General features: G+C 42.8%; 1 protein-coding gene across 6 annotated transcripts in view; it reads right to left on the minus strand.

Annotated features, from left to right (window-relative positions):
- The window catches only part of GPR63 (G protein-coupled receptor 63), a 43,389-nt gene extending 28,411 nt beyond the window's left edge, over window positions 1-14,978 (minus strand). For 2 of the 6 annotated variants that reach the window (XM_053287567.1, XM_053287566.1), the window contains exon 1: window positions 14,085-14,249. The gene's annotated coding sequence lies outside the window, so the exon portion shown is untranslated. Of the gene's footprint in view, window positions 1-13,233; window positions 13,262-13,870; window positions 14,036-14,084; window positions 14,250-14,276 lie in introns of those variants that run through there. The other 4 variants (XM_053287565.1, XM_053287564.1, XM_053287570.1 and 1 more) reach the window with 4 other exon arrangements.
- Between the last annotated feature and the right edge of the window lie 1,578 nt (window positions 14,979-16,556).

Raw genomic sequence — 16,556 nt, forward strand, 5'->3', positions numbered from 1 at the left:
AACCTGATTCAGCTGCGGCTGGTGGTCAGCAGGATAGACCAAGAACTCTTCATAACTCCTGCTGCTGCAGCAGGATATTCCTACCTGTAGGCCAGCAAAAAAGGCCCTGTGGACCAGATCTGGCCCCAGGCCTTATGTTGTGCAGGCCAATTAAACCAGCCTGTAATTTCCTGGATCGCCCCTGATCCCTTTTTGAAAATCGGTGTTATATTTGCTACTTTCCAGTCCTCTAGTATAGAGCCTGATTGTAGGGATAAGTTATATATTTTTGCAATAAAGTCAGCAATTTCAAATCTGAGTTCTCTATGGACTCTTGGAAGGATGCCGTTTGGCCCTGGCAATTCGCTTGTTTGATTTTTCCAGACAGTTTAGAATGCCACCTCATCACTTCTATCTGACTCAGTTCTCTAGCCTCTGTCCCCAAAAAGCCTGCTTCAGGAACAGGTATATGCTCAGTATCTTTTGCCGTGAAGCCAGATTCAAATAACCCATTTAGCTTCTCTGCAACCTCCATATCCTCCTTAATAATCCCTTTCACTTCCTCATTGTCTGACGGTCCAACTGCCTCCCTGGCAGGTTTCCTGCTTCTGATGTATTTAAAGAAGTTTTTGTTATCCCCCTTGATGCTTTTAGCTAAATGTTCTTCAGACTCTTTTATCACCTCCCTTATTGTCACCTTGCATTGACTTGATAGCACTTTTCAAATATATGAAGGGTTGTCACATAGAAGAGGGCAAGGGCTTGTTTTCCTCTGTCTCAGAGGGCAAGAATAGATCTAATGGGCTCAAATTACAGGATGGTAGAGTTCAATTTAACTTTAGGAGACAATTCTTAATGATAAAACCAGTTAATGATGAAACTACTGGGCTAATTTCCTGCATCAAGCAGGGGGTTGGCCTAGGCAGCCTTCTCCAAACCTATGGAGTCTATGACGGCAGTTGGAGATTGGGTAACACACACATCCCTACAAATGGAAAACAAATCTCCAGGAGAAGGGCAGACTAGAACTCTCATACATAACATATAGTTTTCTATTTGCAGGAAGTTTTTAATAGGGGGTAGTGTTCCATCATGTGATTTCCCCAACTGCAGTCTAAACTGTAGCCAGATGGCATCCACCCAAGAGTTCTGAAGGAACTCAAATGTGAAATTGCTGATCTCCTAGCAAAAATATGTAACTTATCTCTACAATCAGTTCCCAGGACTGGAAAGTAGCTAATTTAATACCGATTTTCAAAAAAGGATCAGGGAACTACTGGGTGGGTGGGGGGAGACTATAGGCCAGTTACCTTAAGTTCTGTGCCAGGTAAGTTCATGGAACACTTACTTGAGGAAAAATTTGTTAAACATATAGAAGAATAGGCTTTACTGAAGAAGAACCAGCATGGCTTCTACAAGGGCAAGTCTTGCCTACTAAGCTTTGGAGTTCTTTGAGTATCAACTGTAATGTGGATAAAAGTGATCCAGTTGACACAGTATAATTGGAATTCCAAAAAGCTTTCAACCAAGTTCTCCACCAAAGGCTCTTGAGTAAACTTAGGAATCGTGGGATGAGGGGACAAGTACATGTGTGGATTGCTAACTGGTTGAAGGACAGGAAACAAAGGGTGGGAATAAGTGGGCAGTTTTCACAATGGAGGGAAGTAAGAAGTGGGGTTCCCCAGGGATCTGTACTGGGACCAGTGCTCTTTAACTTATTCATAAATGATCCACAAGTTGGGGTAAGCAGTGAGGTGGCCAAATTTTCAGATGACAAACTATTTAAGGTTGTGAAATCCAAAACAGATTGTGAGGAACTCCAAAAGGATCTCTCCAAACCAGGTGAGTAGGCAACAAAATGGCAAGTGTAAGGTTCAGTGTAGGCAAATGTAAAGTGATGCATCATGCATAATGGGGCAAAAAAACCCAGCTTCACATATACACTGATGGGGTCTGAGCTGTCAGTGACTGACCAGGAGAGAGATCTTGGGATCAAGGGGGAAAGCTCATTGAAAGTGTTGACTCAGTGCATGGCAGCTATAAAAAAGGCAAATTCCATTCTAGGAATCATTAGGAAGGAGATTGAAAACAGAACTGCTAACATTATAACCTCCATATACAATCTATGGTGCAGCCACATTTGAAGTACTGTATATAGTTCTGGTCACTGTATATTAAGATACTGTATAACTGGGAAAGGTGCAGAAGAGGGCACCAAGATGATCAGAGGCCTGCAGTACCTTCCTTAGAGGCAAGGCTACAGCATCTGGGGCTTTTTAGTTTGGAAAAGAGGTGACTATGGGGAGACATGATAGAGGTACATAAAATTATTCATGGAATATAGAGAGTGGACAGACACACATTTCCACCTCTCTCGCAAGATTAGAACCAGGGGTCATCCCATGAAACCGATGGTCTGAAAATTTAGGACCGACAAGAGGAAGTACCTTTTCATACAGCACATAATCTGTTATCCGTTGTCATGTTTTTATGCTTGTTTATATGTTTTTAGCTTGATGTTTTTACTGCTTTTATTGTATGTTTTAATTTTTGTAAACTGCCTTGGGGTTTTCTTTTAACGAAAGGCGGTATAGAAATGTAAAAATAAATAAATAAATAAATAATCTATGGAATTCAGTGCCACTGGATGTGGTGATAGCCACTAGCTTGGGTGGCTTTAAAAGGGGCTTGGACAGATTAATGGAGGGCCTATCAATGGCTATTAGTCTAGTGGCTATGGGCCACCTCCAGCTTCAGAGGCAAGATCTCTAAATATCAGTTTCAGGGGAACAACAATAAGAGGGCATGCCCTCACCTCGTGCCTGTGGGCTTCTCTGAGGCAGATGGTGGACCACTGTGTTAAACAGGATGTTGGACTAGATAGGCCTTGGGCCTGATCCAGCAGGGCTGTTCTTATGTTGTTAACTGGTGCAGTCCAGCAGCAATTATACCATGCCATAAGAGTCCTATTCACACATTATGCTCAACACATACATTATGTTCACACAAAAACATATACATGTAACAGACATTTGTATGCACATACAGCTGTACAACATAATGTCTGAATAGGACTAAGGTATTTGTATCATAAGCCTAAGCATACTCAGAAATACTCTAGAAACACTGTAAGTTACAATTAGAAGCAACGTAGAATTTTGGGCCAAAATTTGTGTCCCGAGAGATCTGAAATATACTCAAAGCTCAATAAGCTAAAATATACACAGAGATTTAAAATATACTCAGAAAATATATTTAAAATATACTTATTGTAAGCCACCCTGAGCAACAAGTATACTGGAGGTGTGGGTTTCAAATATTTTAAATGAATTAGTACTTCAACAACAACAATTGATATGCCACTTTTCAACAATTTTCAAAGCGGTTTACAAAAAGAAATAATAAATAAATAGGATGGATCCCCATCCCCAAAGGGCTCACGATCTGAAAAGAAACATAAGATCGACACCAGCAACAGTCACTGGTAGTACTGTGCTGGGGGTGGATAGGGCCAATTACTCTCCCCCTGCTAAATAAAGAGGATCACCACATTAAAAAAGTGCTTCTTTGCCAAGTTAGCAGGTGTAACTTAGCCTCCTGTTCAAATTTTACCAATTTCATGAATGACTGTCACTTGTCTTCCTGAAGTAACGGCCATTTAAATCACAATCAGGCTGAGAAAGAAAAGGAAGCAAGCTCTTGAAAAGGGGTCAGCAACCCCTGGTATGCCTTCCAAGAGTGGCAGGAGGTGGTTCTGTGTGGTACTTCTGATGTTGGTGTGAGGAAGGCTGCTCCACTCTTTCCTGTGCACTTCCTCAGCCCCTCATGGCCAGCTTGCAGACAGTACACGAGCTGGAACCCTTGCTTTCTCTCTCAAGCCTCCCCACTAGTGAACTGGCTGCAACCCAGCCAGGAGAGGCTAAGGAAGCACACAGGAAGGAAGCAGAATGGCCCCGCCACATACCCCAAATCTCCTTCAGAAGAGATTGTGTACCAAACTTACCCCAGTCCCTTCGAGATCCTTGGACCCATTCCACATTCAAATCAAATCAATCAATCAATAAAAATCAAATGAATGAATGAATGAATGAATGGGGTTTTGTCTTGTGAATTATAGCTTATCTCGATGTATTTCCAGGTTTTTAAAATGCTGGTTTTAAGCTACACTTTCTGAAAATGCCAGAGCAAACAGGGAGAGGCACTGAAGTAGAATCATTAGCATGATAAGAGGATTACTCGCTTTAGAAATGCAGATATAGCTCTTTAGAAGTCTCTCCTCCACCCCATTGGCTAGAAGGAAAACACAGACATGTGATGTGAACTTGCAAAAACAAAAACCAAGAGCAGAGGGGAGGGACTGCAAGTGCCACAAGTGTAATTTGAAGCGGCTTCGCTCAACATATACCCCGCAACATGAAGCCATGTGCTAATAACTCCCTGCTCCAGTATCTAACTCTGCAGCATCACAGCCTTGGGGTTAACGTGTTTAGCCTCAATGCTAATATTTTAAGCAATGCTAATGACCTTACAGCTTCATGCCGACCCATATCTATTTCAAGGGCCAAGAGAATCATTGGGTAGGTTTACATAACCCTCAGTAAGGCGCCTGGGAGAGACAATCAGTAGTTCTCACAGCACACGTGTTCCCATGCAGCGTTTTGCCTGAACCCGCCCAAGTCCAGTTGTCAACTGGCCAACCCAACTTGTTACCAGCCTCAACTTGAGGTTTGCAACCAAGCGCTGAAATTGAAGGTTGTTAAGTCGGGTTAGTAGGCTGCCAACTGGACTTTGCTGGGTTCAGATGACATGCCCCAAAGGGGTGCACACATCATGGGGACCTCTGGTTCCCTCTCCCAAACTTCTTACTGACGCATGTGAACTCACCCATAATATCCTTTTCCATTGTGTTACAAGAAGAACAGTGGGCTGAAACTTCTGGGAATATGCAAAAGGGTGTTGGTCTTAATTCATGGTAAAAGTGGTGTGATTTAAGTACTTCACATCTAAAAACACATGTAAATTTAAGACAAAATAAAGAGTGTGTTGTTACACCCACATTCCTTTAACAATGCATCTTTCTGGAGAAATACATGTGCTGTCCACAGAGAACATTTCATAATAAGATTGCTTACTGAACATTAATTTTTTGCACAGGTATTGGGAACTAAATGTATCTCAGGGCCAAGCCACATTACACACAAGTATGTGCAGTGGAAATCCAATAGCTTTCTTTAATTTTAAAAATCCACAGACATGCATTTGGAACCACTAGAGGTGAGGTAATTTATAGAGTGAGGGAGTTAATTACACTTTCCTTCCCTCCTCCCCCACTTCTCAACTATCAAAAAAAGCCCTCCCAAAAGAGGCAAAAAATGAAGTCAAAAATTACTACCAGGCTACTGTTTCATTTGGCCTTAGATGATACTGCAGTCAAAGTGATTCAAAAGATTGATTTGGTATTATCAAACCAACTATGATGCACATCTTCGTGAGCATCACACAACAGTATGGAGAGAAGAATATCAAATTCCAATATGTTTTGAGCCTATTGGTTCTTCATCAGTCTTGACTCCAATTAAATTTTTATTATTTTTAGAATACAACTTTGCAGACTACTCCACACAGAGTCCCATGGCTGCCATCTAAGATTTCAGCCCTACACACTTGCCCACAGAGTCCCACTGAATTTCAATGCACTAAGAATGTGTGAGATTCATATAGATGTAATGTACACACCAGTGGAGGCTGGTGGTGACTGGGGTAGGGGGGTTAAGCAGAGCAGGTGATGGGTGGAGCCACAGGTAGTGAGAGGTGCAGGAAGATAAAACAGAAGTTGTACTCCTCCTCTCCAAACGAACACAAACCAAGAAGCCAGCAAAAGATCAGATTTCCAAACACCTAGCCAGCCTTCCCGCTCTCTAACCAAAATGGTAATTGGATTCTTAAGTAGCTAAAAGAAAGACTTCCCCAACCTCTGGGCACTCTGATTGGTTGCCTGAGGAGTCAATCAGCCTAGATCCTCTCAGATTGGATTATAGGACAGTCCTAGGATCTCCTACTTTGCAAAAACAAAAGTGAGGATGCTTATTGGTTCCTGCCTTATTAATATTTTAAAAGATCTGGGGCTTTTAATTTGTTGTTTGCTACTCACCTCACAACTCTTAAAGCAACTGCAGGCTGCTCTTGCCTACAGCAGGCTGTAGGCAAGAGCAGCAGGGAACAACAGAGGGAGGCAGCAGGCACAGAAAATGGAGTCAGAGACAACATTGCTGACTGAGAAATTTAAGCAGAGCGCTGCCCATTTTGCCCACAGATACGATCTGCCCCTGGTACCCACTATTTTTACCTGCTGTTGTAGACTCATTTTCTTAAATAGTTCAGCAAGTCAGCACTATCATAAGGTGAGTTTAATCTTTAATATCAGGAGATTTATGTCCTATCCCGCTTCAGGTTCTGCAAGGCAGAAAATACTTGTACGATATGAAAACTGTTTCAGAGATGTACAATAGAAAAGGACAGGCATAAAAGGTTAGAATAAAAATATGAATCTAACCCATCCAAACGGATACTATCCTCCTTACTTTATCCACATAAGGGTAGGATAAGGGTACGATTCAAACTGGATTTGAGACACATAACCTCAGGCCTACTTTCACTCCTTTGGTTCTCACCTTGATGTCAGGATGGTTCCAAGATAGGGTTGCCAGGATTGGCCTGCAATCTCCAACTGACTATTGAGCGCAATCTTGGAGATTTTAATGATTTGAAATATATCACATAAATATAAATATCATATAAATAGAGGGGGCAGGGGGACTGGGAAAAAGATTTCAGGAATAGCTTTGGTTAGAGCTGGCTATCCTATTACTAGAATCTCACCAAACTCAATGTACAGCACTCATTCCTCTAAGTCGTGAGCTCACTAGTCAACCTAACCTCTCCGTTGTCCAGTCCTTATCACACTGGGCCAAAAACCACAAATATTCCTTCTTCCCAACCATAGCCATCCATTCCATATTTGGGCCAATGCTCCACAACCATAATATTTAGGCAGTACAAATGTTTAGAATGTAACTAGAGCAGAAACAAATTAAATATTCAACTAACATGATACGAAATTCACAAAAAGTCTCATTAATAAACCCAAGAGCCAACTCAAATAACTGGGCAAAAAGATGGTACAGTTCTCCATTCTTATCACCTCGGAATTCATATTGTGAAGTTTCTTATTTGAGAGTAAGCAAACAACCAAGACTTACATGTCAGAGAGAAGGGATTTGAATTTGTAGGCCTACCTTTTCTATCCAGTTTAATACAAACCTTTTGTTTTCTGGCATTTAATATTCATATAACTAGATGCTAGCTGATAGCCTATTTGTGCTATATCTGTAAGGCTCTCGACTGTCTAATTATTCTGACCACATTTCACAAATCAAGTTTCCAGCTCCACAGACCGTAAGAGGAAGTCTGGTGAGCGTAAAAGCTTCATTAACATGAAGGCCTCAGGGTTTTAAGCTGTTAAAAGTTTTGCCTTAACACGATAGAACTCAAATGATCGACAACCAACCTATTAAAAAACCACTTATCAGCTGGCAAATGCTGAAGTTTTGACTATTGTACTGAAAAGCAAATCAAACTCTTTAATTGATTCAAGTTTTGTCAAGGATTCAGGTTTAAATCTTTACAACAATAAGTCAATACTCACATTTGTGAATATGCATTAGCTATTAAGAACTGCCATAGTACTGACATAGAGTACAATCCATTATAAAATTCTTTATAAGTTGGAACAAAATGAATGCTGTCCAAAAAATTGCTTTTCAGATAGTGATTCCATTTTATTTTATTTTATTTTTTGCCAGATCATCGTCGTCTGGTTTTTTGCACCTATAACCAGAACAAGCAACAGTTACAAAAGATTTGTCTTGTAGGAAGTTTATCTGAATAATGATTTTAATGAAAATATTTAATGGAACCTGGTGGGGGGGGATGCGAAAATCTCAAGGAATAACCTAAATCAGAATTAGTAACATAGGAAGCTGCCTTATACAGAGTCAGACCACTGGTGCATCTAGCTCAGTATTGTCTACACAGACTGGTAGCAACTTCACCAAGGTTACAGGAAGGATTCTCTCTCAGCCCTATCTAGGAAAAACCAGGGAGGGAACTTGGAATCTTCTGCATACAAGCATGCAGGTGCGCTTCCCAGAGCGGCCCCATCCCCTAAGGGGAATATCTTATAGTGCTCATATGTAGGTTCCCATTCAAGTGCAACCAGGGAGACCCTGTTTAGCAAAGGGGACAATTCATGTTTGCTACCCCAAGACCAGCTCTCCTCACTGGCAACCCTAGCTCAATTTTGCTATACACTGAAATGTTCAGAAGAAATCAGTGAATTGTGGTAATTTGTTACTTATTAAAAATAATTTTTATGCATTTTTATGCTAAAGAACAATTTTAAAAAAATAGCAAGAAGGCTATGTTAACAAGGAAGGACAGAACAATGACCAGGCTAGGGTAGACTGCAAGCTTTTTTACCAAATAATTTATTATTATTATCTACATTTTATATCCCGCTCTTCCTCCACGGAGCCCAGAGCAGTGTACTACATACTTACGTTTCTCCTCACAACAACCCTGTGAAGTAGGCTAGGCTGAGAGAGAAGTGACTGGCCCAGAGTCACCAGCAAGTATCATGGCTGAATGGGGATTTGAACTCAGGTCTCCCCGGTCCTAGTCTAGCACTCTAACCACTACACCATGCTGAATAGTTTAATGAGGTATAAAGTCTCAGTGGGGAAAATCCTAAAGAGCACAACCCTGATTTATTAAACATACAAAATTATCCTTGGATTAGGTTTCAATAGGCTTCTAGGAAGCTTCTCACTCAAAGTACTGACTGGACTGAGACTTGTTTAGCTTTAATATTGTAAAGGTACCTAATGGCACTGCGAGGAAGTAACTTGCCTTGGGAGCAAGAGGCTGCTGGTTCGAATCCCCACGGGTATGTTTCCCAGACTAAGGGAAACACCTATATTGAGCAGCAGCAATATAGGAAGATGCTGAAAGATACTGCACTGGAGATGGCAATAGTAAATCCCTCCTGTGTTCTACCAAAGAAAACCATATGGCACTGTGGTTGTCAGGAGTCAGCACCAACAACTTTACCTGGCACAACTTTACCTTTACCATGTTCCCTCAGACCTGAGAGGAGAGCTGGTCTTATAGTAGCAAGCATGACTTGTCCCCATAGCTAAGCAGGGTCTGCCCTAGTTGCATCTGAATGGGAGACCTGATGTGTGAGCACTGCAAGATCTTCCCCTCAGGGGAGGAAGCCGCTCTGGGAAGAGTAGAAGGTTTCAAGTTCCCTCCCTGGCTTCTCCAAGATAGGGCTGAGAGAGATTCCTGTCAGCAACCTTGGAGAAGCTGCTGCCAGTCTGTGAAGACAATACTGAGCTAGATAGACCAATGGTCTGACTCAGTATATGGCAGTTTCCTATGTTCCATTTTCTGGATCTTAACCAGTGACAGGATGATATGCATAACGCACCATGTTCTTATTTTCACTATCAAATCACCTGAAAAGTCACCAGTCTGGTCCGACCCATACATTATAGCAGTGTTGTTCATTGTAAGGCCCAAGGGCCAGTGGCAGCCCCCATCAACCCTGAGTGCGGCTCCCTGACTAACCATTTCTTGAGCCTGTGCAAAGCTTCAACCAAAGCAGAATACTCTGCACAGTCCCCTTGGCACCATGCAGAGATTACTAATCTGATTGTGCATTTCTGTGCTTTGCTAAATTCCAGTGTGGCTCCTTTAAGAGAAACTGGGCTATCTTGAGCCCCGACACCATCTTGGAAAGCCCTGCACAGGGAAATGTAGCCCTTCCCAGGGCTTTTCTCCTGGAGCAATTAAGAGAGGGCTGTCTCTCTCTTAAAGGGCCACCCAGCACTGAGAAAAGCACATACTGTGCAGAGTTCAGCACAGTGGGAAACGGCTCTCACAAAGAAAGTTTTTTGCCAAAGTGGTCCCCACTTGGGAGGAAAAAGTGAATACTGTATCACTACATTCTAGCATCGCTATGGTCAGTAAATGCATCATCAGTTGCAGAACACTTGTTGCATAACTGTATCCTGTTAACAGCCGAGAAGCTGAGATGATGCATTAACAAGACTGGAGTAAGTGACAGCTTACTGAACTAAAGAAAACTGTTATTTCCATGCGATACATAGTAGATAGCATATTATTTTTGACTGAACTAGTATTTATTATACCACCTCACTCCAAAGGCTCTAGGTATGCAGACTGAAAGCTTAGGCCCAATTCTTCTTACTGTATGTGAGTGGCATGATGTAGTTCCTCTAATAGCAAAGAATGCCAAAACTACTTTGAAACCTTGGAATCATGCCAATGCTGCTCTCCTACCCAGCAAAGTCAGTTATGACCATTATTTTCAATGGGTCTCAGTCATGACTAACTATCTTTGGATACAACCCTTAGTGTGCCACTTCTGCATTAATATACTTACATATTGGGTATTTTACGCACATCAATTCAGAAGCAACTCAATTAATCGTGTACAATGATGTAATGACTTTTGGCTTCATTGGTCAGTTGATCATGACAACCCAATCCTAACTACCGTGTTTCCCCGAAAATAAGACAGTGTCTTATATTAATTTTACCCCAAAAAAATGCATTAGGGCAATTAGCGGTACATCAGAAATTACTGCTAGGTCTTACTTTCGGGGTAGGTCTTACTTTTGGGGAAACAGGGTATTTTATGTAGAAGTAAGGTCTCACTGAAGTGCATACAACTTCCAGGTCAAGACGACCTTGCCAGAAAAAAATCCCATTTATAAGAATGTTAAAACTTCTCCTATAGGATAAAAAAGTAAATTACCAAAAATACATGACCAACTGTCTCATCCATGAAGTTCTAGGAACTTAACCAAGCAAAGCACGAAACAATATCTTTGGTAATCAAGTTCAATACGGACCATGAACACTAGTGAAAAGTACAGGTAACAGATGACAGTGGTTGACTTTTCAAAGTAACTTTGGAAATATCTATCTCATGTATTGCAGAGATCACGGTACGGCCTACTCAATCCAGAAAATATTTTTTTGATTGTTTTCCTGAAACTGCTTGCTTGGAAGTAATCCATCAAGAAGAGATATCTCACAAGATAGTGGTTTTAACACTGCAGTCTAGCCTATGTTACACCAGGACCTTTGCTACACTATTTGACATATACTGTGTACTCTTCAAATGTAATTTTTAAAAAAAGGAATATATTGCACAGATAGAACGAGCAGAATTACACGTGACATTCCTCTTGAGAATGCACACTATGTTTAGCTTGCCATATATCTTCTCGACCCTTTACTTGGGTCAGATGTAGAGGAGGAGGAAGAGCAGAGATACACCAGGCATGGGCTCCTCTCACACACCTGCACACAACCCATGAGACCAAATGCAGCTCCTGCAGTCACATATGCAGCCCACCAGAGGCTCACTAAACCTCCTGCAAAAGCAGGAAGATAGATTCTTAAGCACCTGGCAGGCCACATTTCATTGCTGGTAGCTGCATTTGATTTAATGGCTCACAAGTTGTGCAGGTAAGCTTTAAAATACAGTCCTTTAAAGGGTTTGTTGTTTGCTGCTGCTGCTGCTGTTCCTAAAGGCTGCCTTTTATTTTTTAACTCTACAGCGCATACCCATATAAAAGATGTAGCACAAATAAGTAATCTCCAAAGAGTGAGAAGAACAACAGTTAGCTATTTTTCTTTTAAAAAAATCATTAGACAGAAAAAGTGCATACACACAAGCAGATGTATACCAGTTTGTCTAAACAAGAGCTTATATATAAAATACAATCCTAGTCAGTACTGAAAATTCTCCAATAGCTGGCTGCAATATAATTCAAGTACTCCAGGAGGAATTTAGGAAGCAATGTGCAACTTGCAATTGGTAGTCTGAAAGTAGTTTACATTTGAATTATTTTAATGTTGACATCACAAACCCCTTTGCCATACTAAAGCAAACAATACAATATGAAAACACACTACTATTCTATTAAATAGACTGAAAGATAGCAGGAGGTGCCGTCTTCAAGATTTGAGAGAAAAAGGCTCATAGTAATAGTATGCACGTGTGTGTACACACACACAAACAGAGATAATCTAGGGCTGCAATCTTAAACATACTTACCTGGAAACATACATCTTTTTTATTTCAGTGGGACTTCAAAATAGATATGGTAGGATTATGCTGAAATAGCACAAACCCAAACCTATTTATTCATGTTGAACTTCGGTCACATTGAACTCAGCTGAACTACTCTGGAGGAAGTGGCTAGCGGCTACACCGCAATCCTAAATACGCTAAAGAGGGAGTGACAGTGGAATTCATTTCCAAGTACACATGCATAGGATTGTGCTGCTGATGTAAGTTGTGAGGAATAGGAAATATTTTGAAAATATCAAGAGGCAATATTCAACCACTACTATCTTAACTATAAGCTTATTTATCCTACAAGATGATGGGGAGTCTTTACCACATACATGAATCACAATTCTCTTTATAAGGGTGGGAGGAACCCTCAGTTAATGGTCAGTTCCCTGAAAAGCCATTATAAAAAGAGTATGTTTCATTAATCAGATTGTTGTGGTTGTAATCCTTTATACAAGCCTAGGTTTAACTGTCAGAAACCAGAATTCCGAAAAGGAAAATAAGCTACAAAAAAGTATTAAATTGATGAAAACCACCTCATGTTATTTTTCAGATTTACAGAGATCACATTTGAAACATATTACAAGGATCTTGTACAACCATTTTCAAATCTATGGTCTTGACTGTATGGCTTCCAAAAATGCACAAAAACAATCTGTTTTGAAATAAATTCATCTGTATGTTCATTTCTGTCATCTTGATATATCCATTTCTTCCCCCCCTAATAAATCACCCCCTCACATTTTCTTACCAGTTTAAGATGTGGCAAGCGATCTCATTTGTCCAGCAGTGTGAGCTTTTCCCCCCTTTCTAACTATGATTGAACTTTTTGCCACTTCAGTAAACCCAGTACAGGTACTCAAAGTTTGTAAATCCTTAACCCACCTCATTTATGCAGCATGCATATACACAACAAGATCACTGTGCCCTTTCACTACCACCCCTGGGTATTCTATACCAACACAGTATGTACTGAAACAATCAATTAAAATAAAAAAATAAAGAATACAGCTTCCTACCACTCTCCTGATAATGGAGACAACCATTTGCCAAGCAGCAACTCTCCATAGTATGCACACAGCCGTTTGGTAAGCTGGTCTCCTGTACTGTCTTGTCAAGCAATGAGAAGAATCTTACCACACCTGATCAGATATCTCAGGGGAGCAGTGGAGGGCAAGATTTTCTTTGGGACAAAACAATTAGGGTACCAAGCAGTTACTGCCTACTGTGGGAAGCTAAGGCTTGGTAAATGGTCAACCACCAGGGTACTTAACTAACAGGTAGAAAGTGGGATAGCTAATCTGCATTAGTGGCTCCCAGAATAAAGCTTTAAAAAGAATGTCCCTTATTGTCTGTTCATCGTAAGTTATGTTTGTTATTGGGGATCAGGCAGCGCTTAAACGAGACTGAGATAGAATTCATCAGGACTTAGTCCCAACTCTTGCAAATGTTGGGGCATGTCAGACCATAATATACTCATCATGCAGGCACAACCAGGCTTCATCTAGCCAAGATCTGAGAGAATCAAGGCAGACTTCAGGTCCAGCACCTCTCATACAAACTGAACACTGGATTCAGGAGTTCCAAGTATACTACACAGAAGGATCAGACAAAAATAGCAAGCATCTGGATAACACCACATATACAAAATCGCACCTGTGTGTATGCCATGATGGTACATCCAGAGAAACAGCCATCCCGTGTTTCCAACAATGTTAATTAGCACCTCAACTTCACCCACAATAATGCACTGGAAGAAGAGGATAGAGGGGAGAAGAGATCTACCCTTTAAGAAGTAACTAATCCAGATTAAGTGTCTCCCAAGTTGGCCGCTAAAATATAAAGTAACGAGAAAACTAGACCGAAGTACCTCTCTGCAATTAGTTGCCTCCCCTTCTCCATAACCAGAATTTCTGGTCGGGATCACTGCAGCCACTTTCACTGGATTACTTGACAGCCCCCTTTGGGGTCATCACGGCCCACACACGGGTCTGTTTCATTTCCTCTTACAAACACACAGCAGCTCGTCCTTTCACGCTGATTCCCTGAGGTTCCACCTCACCTCCGAGCAAAGGGAATGCCTTGCAGATCCGAGGAGGAGGAGGATGGACGCATGGCAGCCAGAGCCGATGTCCTCCTGGAACTTCCCTGACATCGAGGCAGGAGCAGCAGCGGCTGCAGCAGCAGTTCGCGTCTACCCCAAATTGGAAAGAACAAAAGGTTCAAAGCTGGGGGGAGGAGGAGACAGCAGCCGCCAAGGCAGCAAGTGAGAAGCATTGCCTGCAAGCTGAGGAGGGGATTTCTTTGGCCGTTTACCCCTCGCGCAGCCCGCCTTTTCCTCCCCCTCCGGCTCCTAAGCGGAGCCTCCCCATGAGCTCCACGCGGAGTGGGAACCTAGCCAGCCAGACGGCTCGAGGAGAAAGACGAAGAAACGTGTCTTTCCCCCGCCGCCTCTTCCTCTTTCCAGTCCGTTTGCTTGCCTGGCTGAACTAAGCCGCGGCTCCTGCGGTCGCCAGCGTGCAGGGCGGAGTTCCAGGCCGAGCGGGGCGGAGATTCAGGGCCCCGGGCGTGCGCCTAAGCGAATCAGCGCGCTCTCCCGGAGAGCATCGTCCCTCTAGGCACGTCGCAAAGGAGAGCAGTACAAGGCAAGCCTAGCTCCCCGAGGCTGTAGGTAGACAAGGGTGCGCGTGGGACCCGCTTCAGCGCGCCCTGGCGCTGCACGGAGGAATGTGGGTGAGCCTTCCAGGCTGGTGCGTGCGCAACAGCGCGTGGGGAGCACTGGCACTGCTGCCGCTGTTGTCTCCCTCGCGAAAGAAAGCGGCATTTCAACCTGCCTGCTAGGAGAAGCTAATCAGCGTGGGTCTCATCCTGCTGCACACAGGAATGTCATTTGCAAGACGGACGGATCTCCCGCTTTGGGCAGTAACAGGAAAGAGAGAAGCAAAAAGCAAGTTCGCTTTTCTGCCTCCAATGAAAGCACAGGAAGACCCGCGAGTATAGGGGACTTCCGTGTAAACGGAATATCGCGGCAGTGGCAATACCTTAAAAAAAAAAAAAAATTCCAGATGTTAAACACTGTTTCTAGAACGACACAAACTTCTGGCCTTATGTTCATAACGCGATCCTTTTATTCCATTCGTAAAGTGACCCTGTGAATGTGATGAGGATCAGGCGGGGCGGGGGAGAGAATGGGGGCGGAGGAGACAATGCGTACCGGTCTCTTTGCTCCCCTGGTGCACCTATTCAGCCGCAAGTGTGTCAGCTTATGAGGCAACAGAAGGACGCAAACTAGACAGGGCCACAAAGTGGGATTCAAATCTATTGCAATTGTAATATTGTCATTTATCATCATATGTATTACTTTATTTTAAATAAGCATACTTGCAAGTAGTAGATGAAACGAGATTGATCAGAGGCATAGTGAGGGCAGCAGGCCAGACATAGAGAGACACCATTCGGCGTCTTGCTAACTGTGCCTGCCACCAATGCCTAACCATCCACAACCATTCTTAAAGATCCATAACCATTCTGGATGCCATGGTGCCACTCATGGTGTGGTGGGGCATTGAATGGGAACTAGATCTTCTAGTAGGCATACGTGTGTAATCTTGAATGTTACTTAGAAGTGTTAACATTTGCAGTTGCGTCAGCCTCCTACTGTAAGTCCATAATTTTTGGGGTGGAGGGGTCAATTTATTTTAAAATCTTATTAACACCAAACGCAGTACTTACAGTACTTACAATTTCTAAAACAAGATCTCATCAGGAATTTACTTGTTAATTTACTTATGCTAAAAGGCATAGAGAATAATGAACGTTTATTATTTATCTGACTAACAAATTAATTCTCACTAGCTAGCTGGGCTGGGTGCAGAACATCTACGCCTCTAGTTCACCTGCCCCCAGCCGCCATTTTCTCCCCTCACCGCCGCCATTCTTTTTCCCACCTCTCCCACAAGCCTGTCCGCCAGCACTTTCCTCTTTCCCTGCCGGCTGCTCGTTTGTGAACTCTTGCGAGAGCTGCCACACATGAGATTAGCAATGGGTACGCCTTAGAGAAATATATATGTATATATACTAGCTGAGCCGGGCAAAGAGCATTTGCGCCTCCGCCAGCCCAGCCAGTCCGCATCTCCTCCCCCCCCCCGCAACCCGGCCCACTTCTCCATGCCCACCTGTGGTTTCTGGCTGGTGGGCTGGCTGGAAAACCAGCCCACCACCTCCTTCCACCCGCCAATTCTTGGCGGCCAGGCCAGCCCGCTGCTTCCTTCTGCTGCTCCTGGCAGCCTGCTTCTTCCCACCCGCGGTTTCTGGCTGGTGGGCGAGCCGGAAAACCAGCCTG

This window comes from Hemicordylus capensis, chromosome 1 (genome assembly GCF_027244095.1).
Source record: "Hemicordylus capensis ecotype Gifberg chromosome 1, rHemCap1.1.pri, whole genome shotgun sequence".
Lineage (NCBI taxonomy): Eukaryota > Metazoa > Chordata > Lepidosauria > Squamata > Cordylidae > Hemicordylus > Hemicordylus capensis.